The 14,519-nt window shown below is 41.5% G+C and overlaps 1 long non-coding RNA gene across 1 annotated transcript; it reads right to left on the reverse strand.

Moving 5' to 3' along the window:
• Window positions 1-732: 732 nt before the first annotated feature.
• Window positions 733-14,448, reverse strand: LOC118529599 (uncharacterized). The gene is made up of 2 exons (XR_004914219.2): window positions 14,275-14,448; window positions 733-1,056 (listed from the first exon to the last, which is right to left on the reverse strand). It is a non-coding gene; the product is annotated as an uncharacterized LOC118529599 (long non-coding RNA).
• Between the last annotated feature and the right edge of the window lie 71 nt (window positions 14,449-14,519).

Consider the following 14,519-nt stretch of genomic DNA (forward strand, 5'->3'; position numbering starts at 1 on the left):
GGATCCAATTTCTAAAAGCAAAATTAATTTATCAAATGATTAGTTCATATTGAATGAAAAGTTATTACTGTATTTTAAGCTCATCCTGAATTTGACATAGTGTTTTTGCTAAACGATTACCCTTTAAACAATGAATTTTTTTCTTCAACTGTCCATAGTTTCTATTTGCAAAATTACAGATAGACAGTAGTCATTCCTAACATGGAGACAGAGTATGCTTCTAATGGGTTAACGTTTATCTCAGGAAAAGGTTTATTTTAAATAAACACTGGCAACGTAAATATTCTACCTTCATCTTGAAAGTGATAGAAACTATAATAGAAAGGGAAGAATAAAATTGACTTGCTTGTATAACACAATGCAAAAGTTATTCAGAGAAATATGCAAATTCCACCCATCAGTCTCAACAACCTTACTTCTTCAGTTTATTGATAGGATGTGATATCTACTCTGACCCTGCTTTGTAACACAGCTCAGTTCTCCCCACACCTTCTTTCCATTCGTCTGCCTCAGGCACCCCATCAGGATGTATAGCAGTGTGTTGTTGGAGGTGGTCTGATGCACACCATGCCATTTCTTGTACCTTGGGGGGCCGGGGAACCTCGGGTTAACCCGGGGGGAAGAAACAGGACTGGTACCTCTAACCAAGCCCTCCATGGTCTTGCACAGACCTTCCACCTCCTTTCTTGTGTCTTCTTAACCTTAAATGACTAATTTAAGACAGGACACACATTGTCCACATATTCACTTATGTACTCCATAAGTATTTACTGATGATCCACTATATGCCACACATTGTTTTCAGTGTTGGTGAGACAGCAGTGAACAAAATTCTGAAATTCTCTGCTCTCATGGAGCTCACATTCCCATTTGGGAGATAGATAATGAATAAATATATAAGTAGAAAGATATACACATATAGAATGTCACACCACATGCCATGATACATGCCATGGAGAAAAGTACAGCTGAATAAGAAAGTAGAGACTGGCAGGATGACGGGTCATAGATGTGGCAGGGAAGGCCTCTCTGTGGTGGTGACCTCTGAGTGGAGACCTAAGGAAGAGAGGAGAAAGGTGTTATGGAAATGTAGAAAAATAAGAGTCTCAGGCCAGTGCAAAGGCCCTGAAGTAGGATCATGTTTGTCACATTCAAAAAGACAAAAAGCTATCATAGCTGAATAAGAGTGAGTGAGCAGGGGGTGGGGAGATGAAGTCTGGGCGGAAGCCAGGGACCAGATCATGTGTAGCTTTAGAGGCCATGAACAGGATATTGGATTTATTCTAAGTCAGGTAGAAAGTTACCAAGGATTTTTGCTCTTTGCTTAGATCTGGCTTATCTTTTCCAGCAATCACCCCGGATGCTGAAGGAAGGACATTCTATAGGGGTCACAGGTATAAACTGGATCATGTCTGAGGCTTTTCCAGGAAAGGGTGGGAATGAGTGGGAATGAGTAATTGTGGTAGAAGTGACAAAAAGAAATGTGCTATAAAATGTATTTTCAATTTAAAGTCAAAACATTTTGATAGGGAATTAAATACATGATGTGAGCAAAACAGAAGGGTCAAGGGAGATGATGAGTTTTTGAAGCTGAGCAATTAGGTAAATGGTGGCACCATGAAATGGGGAACATTGAGGGAAGAGCAGGTCTCTGGAGAGAATTCAGGTAACTCCACTATTGTAGATGATTGAACTCAACATTTTTTAAGACAGGTGTATGACCTTCAGGAGTCCCCCAAACTCATAAATACCACCGTAAGCTTTAATAGTTCCCATAAAATACAGTAAAGTGGCCACTTTCTTTTTCAGTCCCTTGAAAATCTCTCCCTTGCTTGAGAACAATTATGGCTGAGGCCAAAGCACTCTCTTGAAATGGGGTCACAAATGTCTTTTTCTTGTTATTCTGTGGGACCACCTAATGCGCCCATCTAGGGTGTGGCTCTTCCACAGATAAATTTGACAGCTCACTCTAGTTTATCCAAACCTTTTCATTTTTCGCTAAAAATTATTTCAGGCATTTCACTTCCATCATCAACATTAGCGGTTAGTTTCCTTTTTGGACACTTTTCAAAAAGAAATAGAATTGATTTCACCTTAAGAGTGTTTCCAAAAAGGGACAATGACTCAGCATAAGAAAGCGAAGTCAAGGCAGGATTGCTAAATGAGCTATGAGCATCTCTCACTGCCTAAGTAGATCATTCAGGAACATCAACATGCCCATCCCTGAACTATTCAGCTGTATGAATCAGTAAAATTTGAAATTCTTTCAAGTTATGAACCAGGGAGTCTCACAAATGATTAAAACCATGAATTTTAAATCCAAGAATGTCAGTGATCTACTGTCTGAATTCATCACATTCAGTTTCTGCTAATTTGTTTTATATCCTATATGCTATTGAAGTTGTGCAGTCGGAGACTCTTCCCCTTCTGCCCTATGGTAATGAAGAACTTCCCCTGCCTACTTTTAAGAATTTATTAAGAACCTCAATAAGGTTTTAGATATCCTAGAGAGGACATGTTTGAAATAAACAGAAAGACCTTGTTGCAAGTCCCATCTCAGCCACTGAGCAACTGTGTGACTTCTGGAAAGTTGCTTAGCCTTTCTGAGCATGTTTCTGGGTCTTTAAGTAGGGATAATGACACCTAACTCGTGACATGATTGAAAATGGCCCAGAATTAAATGCCTGTGGTGGTCATGAAGATGTACCACACAGATTGTCCTTCAAGAGATCCTACTGTGAGGAACTCAGTTGGCCAACAGCAGTGGCTACCATTTCTTTGAATTCCCTGAACCCTTACAATATCTAAAACATTTTGGCCTCCAAGAACCAGTTTTCACCCCAATGGGGGCAACATTGCCCTTGCTGAGAAAGCATGCTGGAAGGCAACTTGAATTCTAGTTCTGCATTAACTGATTGTTCAACCTTTTACAAGCCGCTCTCCCTCTTTGAGATTCAGTTTTCTCATTTGTAAAATGAAGAGGTTGAACAACATGGGCTTGAAAACTCACAGCCCTGGAGTCCACTGACTCCTGTGTGGTACTCGTGCACACGGTGTAGCTGACTTCTCCGGCCCTCCCTGCTCCCTGCCCACCACTTTGCAGGCAGGAGAAGGTAGCTCACTGTAGCTGTATCTTGTCATGACTGTTAGTTTTCATGCTAGTCTCCCTCCAAAACAACCTGAACTGCTTGAAGAAGACAAAGTCCACATGCATTTGATTCAGTAGTTGGCAGGAAGTAGGCACTTGGTCAGTGTTTGTAGAGTGGGCTACACAGTGTACTTATAGGTTGAACTAAATGAAACTGCCCAGGTGAGACCTTCTGACAGCAAATACAGAGGCTAACTCAGGCACTATGGAATCAAATGACACCTGCCTTGTACTGTAGCTCATGGGGCAGCATCTGACATGCCAAGCAGTTCAGAAATGTTTAAGGAAGGAAAGTTGAGAGTAAGGCAGGGGAAAGGTAGACAAGTCATATGGTTACCAATTTTATATTTCTTCAAAAATGCCTGGTAACTTGTAAAAGGATTTCAATCTGAAGTGAAACCTGAGGATATGAAATGGAGAATCTCATGCATGTACCTCTTAGAAGAATGGAACTTATGAACTGAGAGACGGATTTCTCATAAATGTCTGATGTACTGAAGACCAAGACTTATCTCCTGACCAATGAACAACCGCCAAGAATCTTTTCCCATCCTCAAGTCATTGAACTCACTGCTTGGACTCTGGCTGGACGCCCCCCTCTTTGCACTCCTTGCCTCTAAATATAGCCTGCCCTAGACCCTCAACAGACTCACCTGTAGCTTCCAACATCACGCATTCATGGAATTGCTGTTCCTCTGCTATTCCCAAATAAACTCAATTTCTGGTCATTTGAGCTTGCCTCAGTTTACCTCTTTATTTAGGTTGACAAGCTTTTAGCTATAGCAGATTGTTCTACCATAGATCCAGCAGGTTAGCTAATGAGTTTGGTCAAAATTGGGGATGTAAGCATATTGCCATTTAATTTTTTTGCTCTTTATAGTATAACTCTGTCATAAAAATGAAGAAGGAAATAGTGTTTACATTTGTAGAGCTCTTTCTAGTTTTCAAAGGACTTTCTTATCAATTCTTTCAATGTAGGCTCCAGAAAGATTTCATATAGTGCAAAGGGCAGTCAAGCTAATTAAATTCACTGAACCAGTAATAGGATCATTCCATTGTCAACCACATTTTCATCTTATGTAGATATCTTAAGCACTCTTTTCGCAGACTGGTTGATAGTATTCAAAGTTGCCATGGATACAAGACAGCTATATAACCCATTTGCCATCCCTCATTCTCAGCCAACAACCCTGTGAATAGACTAAGAAAATGTAAGGAATCATGCCCATTGATTTGATCATGCCCAGTTTTCGATGCCTTTGTGTTTACCTCAGATATATTCATATATGATGTTAAGTCTTAGTTCAGCTAAGACTTAACATCATAGAATGCAAGAGGAAGAAGGAACTTTATCTTCTGGAGCAGACATTCTTAATCTTAGATGCATGAATCCCTAAAATTGACTAGCAAACTTTTTGGCTATGAGAGTATTTCTCATGATATTCCATAGCTTTCATTAGATTATGAAGGCCGATGGGCTCCATAATGACAGCCCACCATTTATGTATGAGATAGCAGATCCTGGAGAGGCCAAGTGAATTTCTTGGGGTTACACAGCACAACTACTTAGAGGCAGAATTTGATTCATGGCACTACTAGTTAAATGCTGTTTCCCCCTGTCACCCAAGTGCACTTAAGAGCCCTAAATTTTTGACCCCAATCAGGGTATAGGTATATCCCTGTGTTTCTGAAGTTAGAATATGGAAGGGTCTTGCACACACCTGCCTAGTTTATGCTAAGTTTCCAACATTTAATTGGGATGATTTAGTGTTGTCTTAATTATACAACCTCAGCGGTAAAGCATACAGAAAATGAGTCATTTCGCACAGTGAAAATTTGGTGGGTGCGCATTAAAATTTGAATAGAACTGGTAATGTTCTATGATTACAGATTAATACATATATTCAGTGTCCTTGGAAATGGCTAGGGTAGAGGAGATTATTTAAGAATAAGAGACTGGGAGCAAATCTCATTTGTAACCCGGAACAGCCTTAACTCATATTGTGATATTGTGATTTATAAGAAAAAATATGTATTTGGTCAGTCAGGTGACAAGAATATATTTCTCATATGTATTTGGTCTCCATCCAAAGTTCCTGGCTCACGGCTCACAAAATCCTTGGAATTTCCTAAGGATGAGAGTGATAAAGGTGTCTCTCTTGGTACGTTAGCGAGGTGACTTTTGGAAAGTACCTAAACACAGGGGCTGGTTGCCAGTGGAGTCAATCATATGATTAGAGGTCAGTTCCACCCCTGACCCCTGGGGAGAGGAGCAGGAATGGAGGTTGAATCAATCACCAATAGCCAATGCTTTGGTCAATCATACCTATGTAATGAAACCTCTAAAAACCCCAAAAGAATGAGGTCTAGAGCTTCCATGGTGAACACATAGAGATGTGGGTAGATTGGGGTAGTCAGAGAGCATGGAAGCTCTGCACCCCTTCCCACGTAACTTGACCTATGCATCTCTTCCATGTAGCTGTTCTTGCGTTACTATCTAGTAAGTACAGTAAAATGTTTCCCTGAGATCTGTGAACTGCTGTAGCAAATGAATCAAAGCCAAGCTGGGGTTTGTCAGTCCAGAACCTTGACATCTATGAAAGACAGCAGAAAAGCTGCTGAAAAAGCTTATAACCATGTAAATATCAAGAACAAATTTTTTAAAAGGCAACAGTATTGAAGTTATAAGTGCGAAAGCAGAAAATGTTAGTTGAATTACGTGAAATAAGATTTCCCTTAATTTTTGGTACGTGGGCATTTGCCCAAGTTATTTCAGTAGTACTTTGAAAAATAGAGGGTTATCTTATCAGCAAGAATATAATCTAAGGATAAACATTAATTGACTCCTGACATATGTAAGAATAAGAAACAGGCTTTTAAAAAATAGCATTTTACACTTCTGTCCTTACCTTCCTCCATTCTGATCTTTAGATGCTATATATTGTTCCCCCATCACAGCTGGCTCTCAAGAAAAAGATCATGAGACTAAAAACTAAAGCTTAGACAATATTGTTATGTCTATGTGAGAAACACTGCCAAAAATCTCAAAACCTGCAAAGGGGGAAACTGGAAAAGAAAATGCATGTGTTACCCTATTAGCAAAGGTCCAAATATTTTCTGGCCTAACATATACCTGAAAATAGAGTGTGGATCTGAGGAAAGGAAGCAACAACTTCAAAATGAGGAGGACACAATGACCGAAATCTCTGGTACCAGGCAGCCAACAAAGTTCCCCTGAATGTGCTGGATGCCCCGAGGCGAGTGTGGCGAGAGGAAGGCGGAGGAGAGAGAGAGGCCTTGGACACCAAGCTTCCTAACCAAGGGAGAGACGGGGATGTGGCAGCGAGCTGGCTCTCCGTGCTTCTGCACTCTGCTCCCTGTCTCTCTGGTAGAAAGGGTTGGATAGTGGCAGTGCCCCAAAGATGCACAGACTAATGCATGGACCGCTGGAAAACTTTCCAGTCCTAACCATATTGGGGCTCTCTGAGGGAGATGAGTCAGAGATCAGGAAGTAAGCAGATGGCGGGGGAGGGTCCAATGCAGCGAGGGGAAGCCATCCACAGTCACCATCGTGGGTCTGATGCCGCAGAAGGCGGAGGAAATGCTATTTCTCCATCTTGGTTATCGCTCCAACCTTTGGCCATGCAGAAAACAGTTGGAGAGTGTTCAGAGCAGCCACAGAATTATGGCCTTGGGGACTGGTAACAGAGACTCTTGGGGACTGGTAACAGAGACTCTTGGGGACTGGTAACAGAGACTCTTTCAGAGAAGGTATCACAAAGGGTTGTTCCCTCAGGCACCCATGACCAAGGGCCAGCCGACTCTGTGTAGGACCCAGTGGTGAGAGCTGAGAGGAGAAACACGAAGAGTAAGACGGATTTCTTTCCTTATCTTAACATGATTATAGCCTGCTGATGGCAAGAACTGCAAGCAACCCGGTCCACTCCTGCTAGAAGAACCAAGAAGGGGGTGCCCCATCTCGGCGGGGAGGGCTTCCACGATGAGTGCCATGCTTGTCTTGGGGAAAGCAGTGGGCTGCCGAGAGATGGTTTGTGCCCATCAGGCTTCCCCTGCAGTCTTGCACACAATTGACTATTGGTAAGTTCTCCCCACCTGCCCTCCCAATAGCACACAGTGTTTTGGCCAGTCTCTCTGGCCGGGTGCCTCATTTATTTGCAGAGTTGTTACTGTGTTGGGTCAGAGCCAGAAGCAGGCCAGGGTTTTGTGAGTCATGCTGAATCTGCCATTCTTCTTCCCTCACAGCTTGCATTTCCACCAGGAGTCCTAAGAGTGGGGATGGGAAGAAGGGGGCTTTCTGTGGATGGGTGAAGAAGATTCTCCCCCGCAAACCGGGCCTTCTCACCCACCTTCTAAGCCTCAGCCATGGAAAGCATTTTAGCTCTGAGTCCACAGCATAGCCCAGGCTGAAAGTATCTAGGTCTGCATTGTTGGCAGGCCAGTGAGAAAAGGCCACGGGGAATGGACCCCAGATCATCACACTCTGCGCGCTCCCCTTTTCCTTTGTGCCCAGTATGTGTAGCAGAATGAAATAGGGCTACTATCGCGGGCAGTTTGGGAGGGGAAAAGTTATAAGAGAATAGCAGAAGAGGAAGGGGCAGAGGTATCCCTCACATCTTCCCACGACGCCGATGCTTTGAGGCAACGGACGATAAAGGAGTGAGGGGCACACTGCAGTGCTTGGTCACGGTCACCCCTCCTCTCTAGCTTCCTGAGTTATGGGTCACACTGCACGCACAAGCAGGAATTAGACTTGAACAAGCATAATTCGTTGCGTGTTGCTGCTTATAAGATCTGCTCCTTCTGAGAACTTGAATTTGAGTCCAACAGGTACATATGTTTAATACTTGAAGTGATCCTTTTAACTTTAGACTTGACTATTTTTTTCAGAATGAGACGAAAATCTGAGCTGATAGTACACAATAACCGACGTGAAATTTACCAAATTCTTAACATGTAAGCCCACGTGCCCAAACAACTATAAATAATATTGAGCACAGTTCTGGGGTTAGAGTCAACGTCTTCTAACTCGGAAATTGAAAAAAAAAAAAAAGAAAGAAAGAAAAGAAAAGGAAAAAAAAGAAAGAAAGAAAGAAAAGAAAAAGAAAAAAGACCCAGGCAAATCTAGTTAATGGGATAAACCTTTTTTTCCAACCTAGTTTTATTCATAGATTCTCTTCTCTGTCTCATGCTGGTCTGATTTGGAAGTCACATCATTATTTTGAGGCTCTCATTGTAATTGCAGAGAGTTGTTATTTTGTCTGTTTATGATTGGTCAGATTTCATGTTTTAAATCGGTACTGATTAAACATAGTTCTCTACCTCAGACTACCACATTTCCTAAGTGATTACTGCATAGATTCATACAATGGTTCTATGTCTTCCTGTGCTTGCTTTTTAATTTCTCACTTGAGTTATTTATGGCTGCCCATAACTGCATAATGGGATAACTGCTGAGTGGACTGCCCTTACCTATTTTTAAGAAAATAACTAAAATTTTAGGTTCTGTACTACTTGAAAATATTTTCACTTCTGTCAAAAAAGACATTGATTTTATATTTTTTTTTGCATTACTACCAAATATAGCCCTGGCCTTATAAATACAAGCGGATTCCCAGTACTTAAATGGCTATTTCATACCTATGCATAGGGTAAATAGAGTCCTCACCAAGAACATTTCAGCTTGAGAGGTATGGTGGGGCTTGGGGCTAAGCCATTAGGGTAACAAGAGTCCTGTGGTCCTTTGGATTGTCCAGCGAAAGCATTCCCCAGGCAGAGGAACAGCAAGTGCAAAGAGTCTGAGGTGAATACACTTACGTAATACCTACTCTGTGCTAGACACTACCTGATTCAGAAGGATGGATCCACAGACAAGGGGTCAGCCGTCCTCACCCTGCTCTGTACTCTGCACACAGTTCCTAAATATTGTTTGTGACTTAGTTTATTTTTATACAAGCCTAAGCACTATATCAAGCTGTTCGCATTTGATTTCAATTCTCTCAAATTTGGGAAAGAGAATTTTTCTTTAAAAATAACCTCTTGGGGCGCCTGGGTGGCTCAGTTGGTTAAGCGACTGCCTTCGGCTCAGGTCATGATCCTGGAGTCCCTGGATCGAGTCCCGCATCGGGCTCCCTGCTCGGCAGGGAGTCTGCTTCTCCCTCTGACCCTCCCCCCTCTCATGTGCTTGCTCTCTCTCATTCTCTCTCTCTCAAATAAATAAATAAAAAATCTTAAAAAAAATAAATAAATAAAAAATAAAAATAAAAATAAAAATAACCTCTTGTGGGGGCACCTGGGTGGCTCAGTTGTTAAGCGTCTGTCTTCGGCTCAGGTCATGATCCCGGGGTCCTGGGATCGAGCCCCGCATCAGGCTCCCTGCTCAGCAGGAAGCCTGCTTCTCCCTCTCCCACTCCCCCTGCTTGTGTTCCCTCTCTCACTGTGTCTCTCTCTGTCAAAAAAAAAATAAAATCTTAAAAAAAAAACAACCCTCTTGTACTATGTCTAAATGGTCAAAACTTCTGCACTTGAGTCTTTACACAAGTGGTTCTCTAAGGATACCATTTGGTAGCTGCATTCCTCAATTCTTCTTTTGTGTTGGAGCTGGAAAAACTATGTGCAATGTGGATACCATAAAGAAGCAGGGAAAATAGCATCAGAATTTGTGAGACAGATGATTGGAAGGGATTTCCATGAAGTTTTACTAGATTGATATGCTGCAGGAGCTGGGAGGAACAGCTTTAGTAAACATCGAGGATACTGGTGTCTGACTCTAACTCAAAGGGATCTGCCCCAGAGAAATGAGTTCATCGAGTGATGAAGTCAGCATTGTAGCAGTTCCATGAAGAATTACAAAATATTCAAGACTATTAGTTTATAGCTACAATATAAGGCTGAACAAATTTTAAGTGTAATGGATATTGTACTCCTTAAAAGCATACTATAGAATTTCAAATATATTAGCAGTGGTCTTTAGGTTAATAAAATCTTGTTGCAATGATACAAGGAGACCCTCTTTATTTTCTATGCTAGCAAGTTCTATGACAGAGTCTCTTAGGGATTTTTTTTCTTTTTTCTTTTTTTCTGGTACGAGCTCAGCGATGCCTGTCATGTGCTTATGAAATTGCAGAATAGTTTTGAGTCAGAATGATGACAGTGTAAAAAGGCCCAAGTCAATACTAATTTGATGTAGGGTATGCATGATTTCTCACCAACTACCAAGGATTTGGTTTGGCTAATTGATTCAGTTTCGCATATTGTAATAACGTTATTTGTTGTAAGGCAAATATATCTGCTTTGCATATTTAGATTTGATAAAATTGGAGGATCCTAGAAAGTGGTTTCAGGATACTTTTCTTTTGACTTAGGGGAACTGTTTACACATGAAGAGAATGGTAGTTTTCATGAAGGACAAATGATTACTTTAGTTATATATACACACACACATTAGATCCTTGAGGCAAATAAAGTTTAAGTAAAATTATTATCTTGCAAACAATTGAATCCTTGAGATTCCTCCACATTTTTTTTTCTCTTCTTGATTTCTCTGATACTTTCTAAGGACTTCTAAATCACATTAATATTTCCTTTTATATACTGCAGAATTGCCATGCCTATAAGCAGTTGTTACTCTCTAATTATTTTGACTTTCTCTCCAGCTTTAAGGTTCTTTCTGGCATTAAGTTTGAGACTTAAGAAGAATCAATTAATTTTATGAGTTCCCTGTACTAGGACACTTAAGACCTAGCAATAACCATTACATAAATGCTGTTTATTAGGAAGGGAATTTGGAACTAAGAAGTACCAGTCCTGATAGAAAATATCAAGAAGCAAAATGAAAAAAGAAATGATAGATTGCTTAGGTAATATGTTTTCAGATTATTTTTCCATATTGCAACACAAGATTTCTTTTTTTACATTTTATTTAATTATTATTTTTAAAGATTTTATTTATTTATTTAACAGAGAGAGAGAGTAAAAACAGGGGGAGCAGGAGAGGGAGAAGCAGGCTCCTTGCTGAGCAGGGAGCCTGATGCGGGGCTCTATCCCAGGATCCTGGGATCACAACCTGAGCTGAAGGCAAACGTTTAACTGACTAAGCCACCCAGGCGCCCCAAGGTATCTTTTTTTTTTTAAGATTTATTTGAGGGGGAAGGGGCAGAGAGAGAGAGAGAGAGTGAGAGAGAGAGAATCTCTGGCAGACTTCCTGCTGAGTGCAGAGCTGGACACAGGGCTCAACCCCATGACCCCAAGATCACGACTTGAGCCGAAATCAAGAGTCGGATGCTTAAGCAACTGACCCACCCAGGTGCCCCACAACACAAGATATCTAATTCAAATCTATTTTTGACTAGGTTTAAAATTATTTCTGCTCCTATAAATTCACTCCATATATTTATAATGTAGATACTAGCCAGGCTTATTTTTTCTATAGTAATATAAAGTCAAGCTGTTTGGTGAAAATGACAGTTCATTTACTTGTTGAGATATAACCAATATGAGTATAATTGCTTTGAGGACATTTTGAGTATGAGAGGACACTTTGAGAATGCCTTAAAAGTACTCTTGTACTGACCAGCATAGGCTTGGTTGCAACAAATTCCAGTAACATAAAATGAAAACATACAATTGAATCATGACCAGTTGAAATTCATTTTTTTCCACTATGGCAGAATTTACTATGGTAAATAAAGATGAGGAAATACTCATTTTTAGTCTGCAATAATAAAATTTCACATTAGGAGGACTGCATATAAATGAGAGGCACTTTCTAGGAAGCAGGTTAAAACTCAACTTTAAAACAGTGTTCTAATAGGTATAAGTTAAGTCCAGAAATACCTAATTTGGAAAGCATTTGACTAGAGGTTGTGAAAGGTCAACAAAAGAAAAAAAAATCTAGGACAAATCTTGTCCTCACGTTCTCACTTGCAAATCCCAGTGAAGCCAATGGAAAGTTTATGGAAATATCTGAAAGGCACATTTGGCCTAGTTCAAAAGCTCTATTAAATTAGTATTTTAATACATTGTCCTAGTTAAGTCTTGTCTTTATGGTCCTTTTAACATTGCTTCACCCAGGGTTCATTCATAGCTTATTCAGAAATAACAGAAATGAGGAAATTTGACCTTTTATTCAATTTCGAAGATACTTTGACTCCCTAACCTCCCCCAGCCCAATCCTGAGAAAAGAATCTATGTGAAGAAATTCATGGATCCAAGGCAAGCTTTGTGGTTTTTAATGCCCATAAAGTAGGAAGTATCAACAAATATAAAATGTTTAATACTGATGCTTGACTTTGGAGAATTTAGTCCCTGAAACTAAACTGTATATATGGCTGACAATATCTGATGTTTTAAATATTGTTATAAATTTTACTTTATACTGTTGAGTCTATAAATGTCATTGTAGCTTTCACCTTGTGATACAAGGAGGAAGTCAGGTAACCTCTAACTCCCTGTGATCTGTATTTACAGAGCCTCTATTTTGGCCTGGTACTGCCTTAGTACACAGCAATGGACCTTGTCAATAGTACCAGATTTGGTTTCTGGGAATGTGGGAGCAAAGCATCATCAGTTCATGACATTTTGGAGTCAGTTATCAAAGATTTGACTTCCTCAAAGAGGTGGATTTTGATAAGCATCCACCATCAGCTTTTAGATCTATCTTTGAAGATAGGATCAAGGAGACTTCAGGGACACCTCTGCTAAGAGAAGAGGGAGCCAGGTGAGACAATCTCTGCTCAAAACCATGCCTTGTCTTGAAAGGAAAATTTGGACCATAAAGTATGGAGCCAGATGGACTGAGTTCATATCCCTGCTCTATCACTTACTACTTACTTACTATGACCTGGGTTACTTTGTTTAACCTCTCTGGGCCTCAGTGACCTCATCCCTAAAAAAATGGACACAAACTCAGGATTTTGTGAGAATTTAAGAGTTCAAATATCTAGAGCATTGTTTTTCTCACTTCGGCTCTCATTTTATACTGAGTACTCTCACTTAGATTTGTCACTTAGCCCAGCTCCCTACCTCCCCATTGAAATAATGTAAGGTGGCTTGGATGGGAGAAAGGATGTGTAGAGGCAGAAAGAGATGTGATAAGATAAAAACAAAGAGCTGCTTCAGTAAAAACTGTGAAGCTCCCCTGCCCCTGTTATATCTGGACAACTACCTGACATTGTTTCACAAAAAGAAGAGAGGACTTCTTTCCTCTATGCAACACGACCCTCGATGGGCCTCTCTGTATCACTAGGCAGTGCCCAAACAGCATCCAGCCATTCACAGCAGAAGAGTCAGGTGGACCCCGGGGACCTGCCAATAGGGGATAGTGGGGTTGGAGAAGAGGAAGGAAACCAGATGCCACACTGCAACGCTTTCTCTGGTTCACAGCCCTCTTGAGACACTTCCAGGAGCAGGGTCTCCAAAACATGGTCAAAACTGGGGGAAGGTTTTAAGAAGTTGCCAGAAATGTATCAAATCACCAAACGTTTCTTGCTTATGGGTTACGCACCAGGACTTGTGCTGGCAATTGGCGACACAAAGATAATGGTGACGTCCCTGACCGCAAGTTCCTGTCTGGATCATCCATGGGCCCAGATATTTTTAAGACCACGTGAGGCCTTCAGTTCAGGCCCTGACAGCTCGACAGCACAGGAGGGGACCCACGGTTGGGGACAGCTAGAAAAGATGACTGTAGGCATTAGCCCGGCAGATTTCAATAGAAATTTCAAATAGAGGGTGCCATCCAGGGCAAGAAAATGAACTTTTTGTTTAACATTTACACTCGCGCTTTTTAACTAAGATTCTCTGAAAATACTGACGGCACAAACGAAATGAAGTCCTGCTTTAAAACCCAACTGATCAATTAACGTATGGCTTAAGCATTGAACTACTCCTAACATCACCATTTCAGAAATGCTTTAATATGAATACAGACGAGAAACACAGCTCTTTCGCAAGAAGCGGGACTGCATTCTTTGGAGTCTATGAGTACGGTGAAGCGGGACATGAACAAAATTCCCAGAGAAAGGCCGAGAGGCCGCGCTTGGTGCGAACGCTGCACACGTGCCCGCCGGCCCCGCCTCCGCGCCCCGCCCCATCCATCCAGAGCGTACCGGGTCCGCCAACGCTCGCGAGAGCCCTCTTGGCTTCCACGTTTGCCACGTTCCAAAGGACCGAGACACACTGGAAAGTCGAAGGCGGCTCGCGCTCACAGGCGGCTGCGACGCGCCCAGAGCAGCCCCAAGTCTTCAGGGGGTGGGGAAGCAGGCAGGGTTCCGCCCCTTCACAGAAGCCGTTGTGATTGGCTCTACCCTCCGTCACTCAGCCTTCCGCGAGCGGGGAGGAGGCGGGGCTCGGG

This window comes from Halichoerus grypus, chromosome 5, assembly GCF_964656455.1.
Source record: "Halichoerus grypus chromosome 5, mHalGry1.hap1.1, whole genome shotgun sequence".
NCBI classification, from domain to species: Eukaryota; Metazoa; Chordata; class Mammalia; order Carnivora; family Phocidae; genus Halichoerus; species Halichoerus grypus.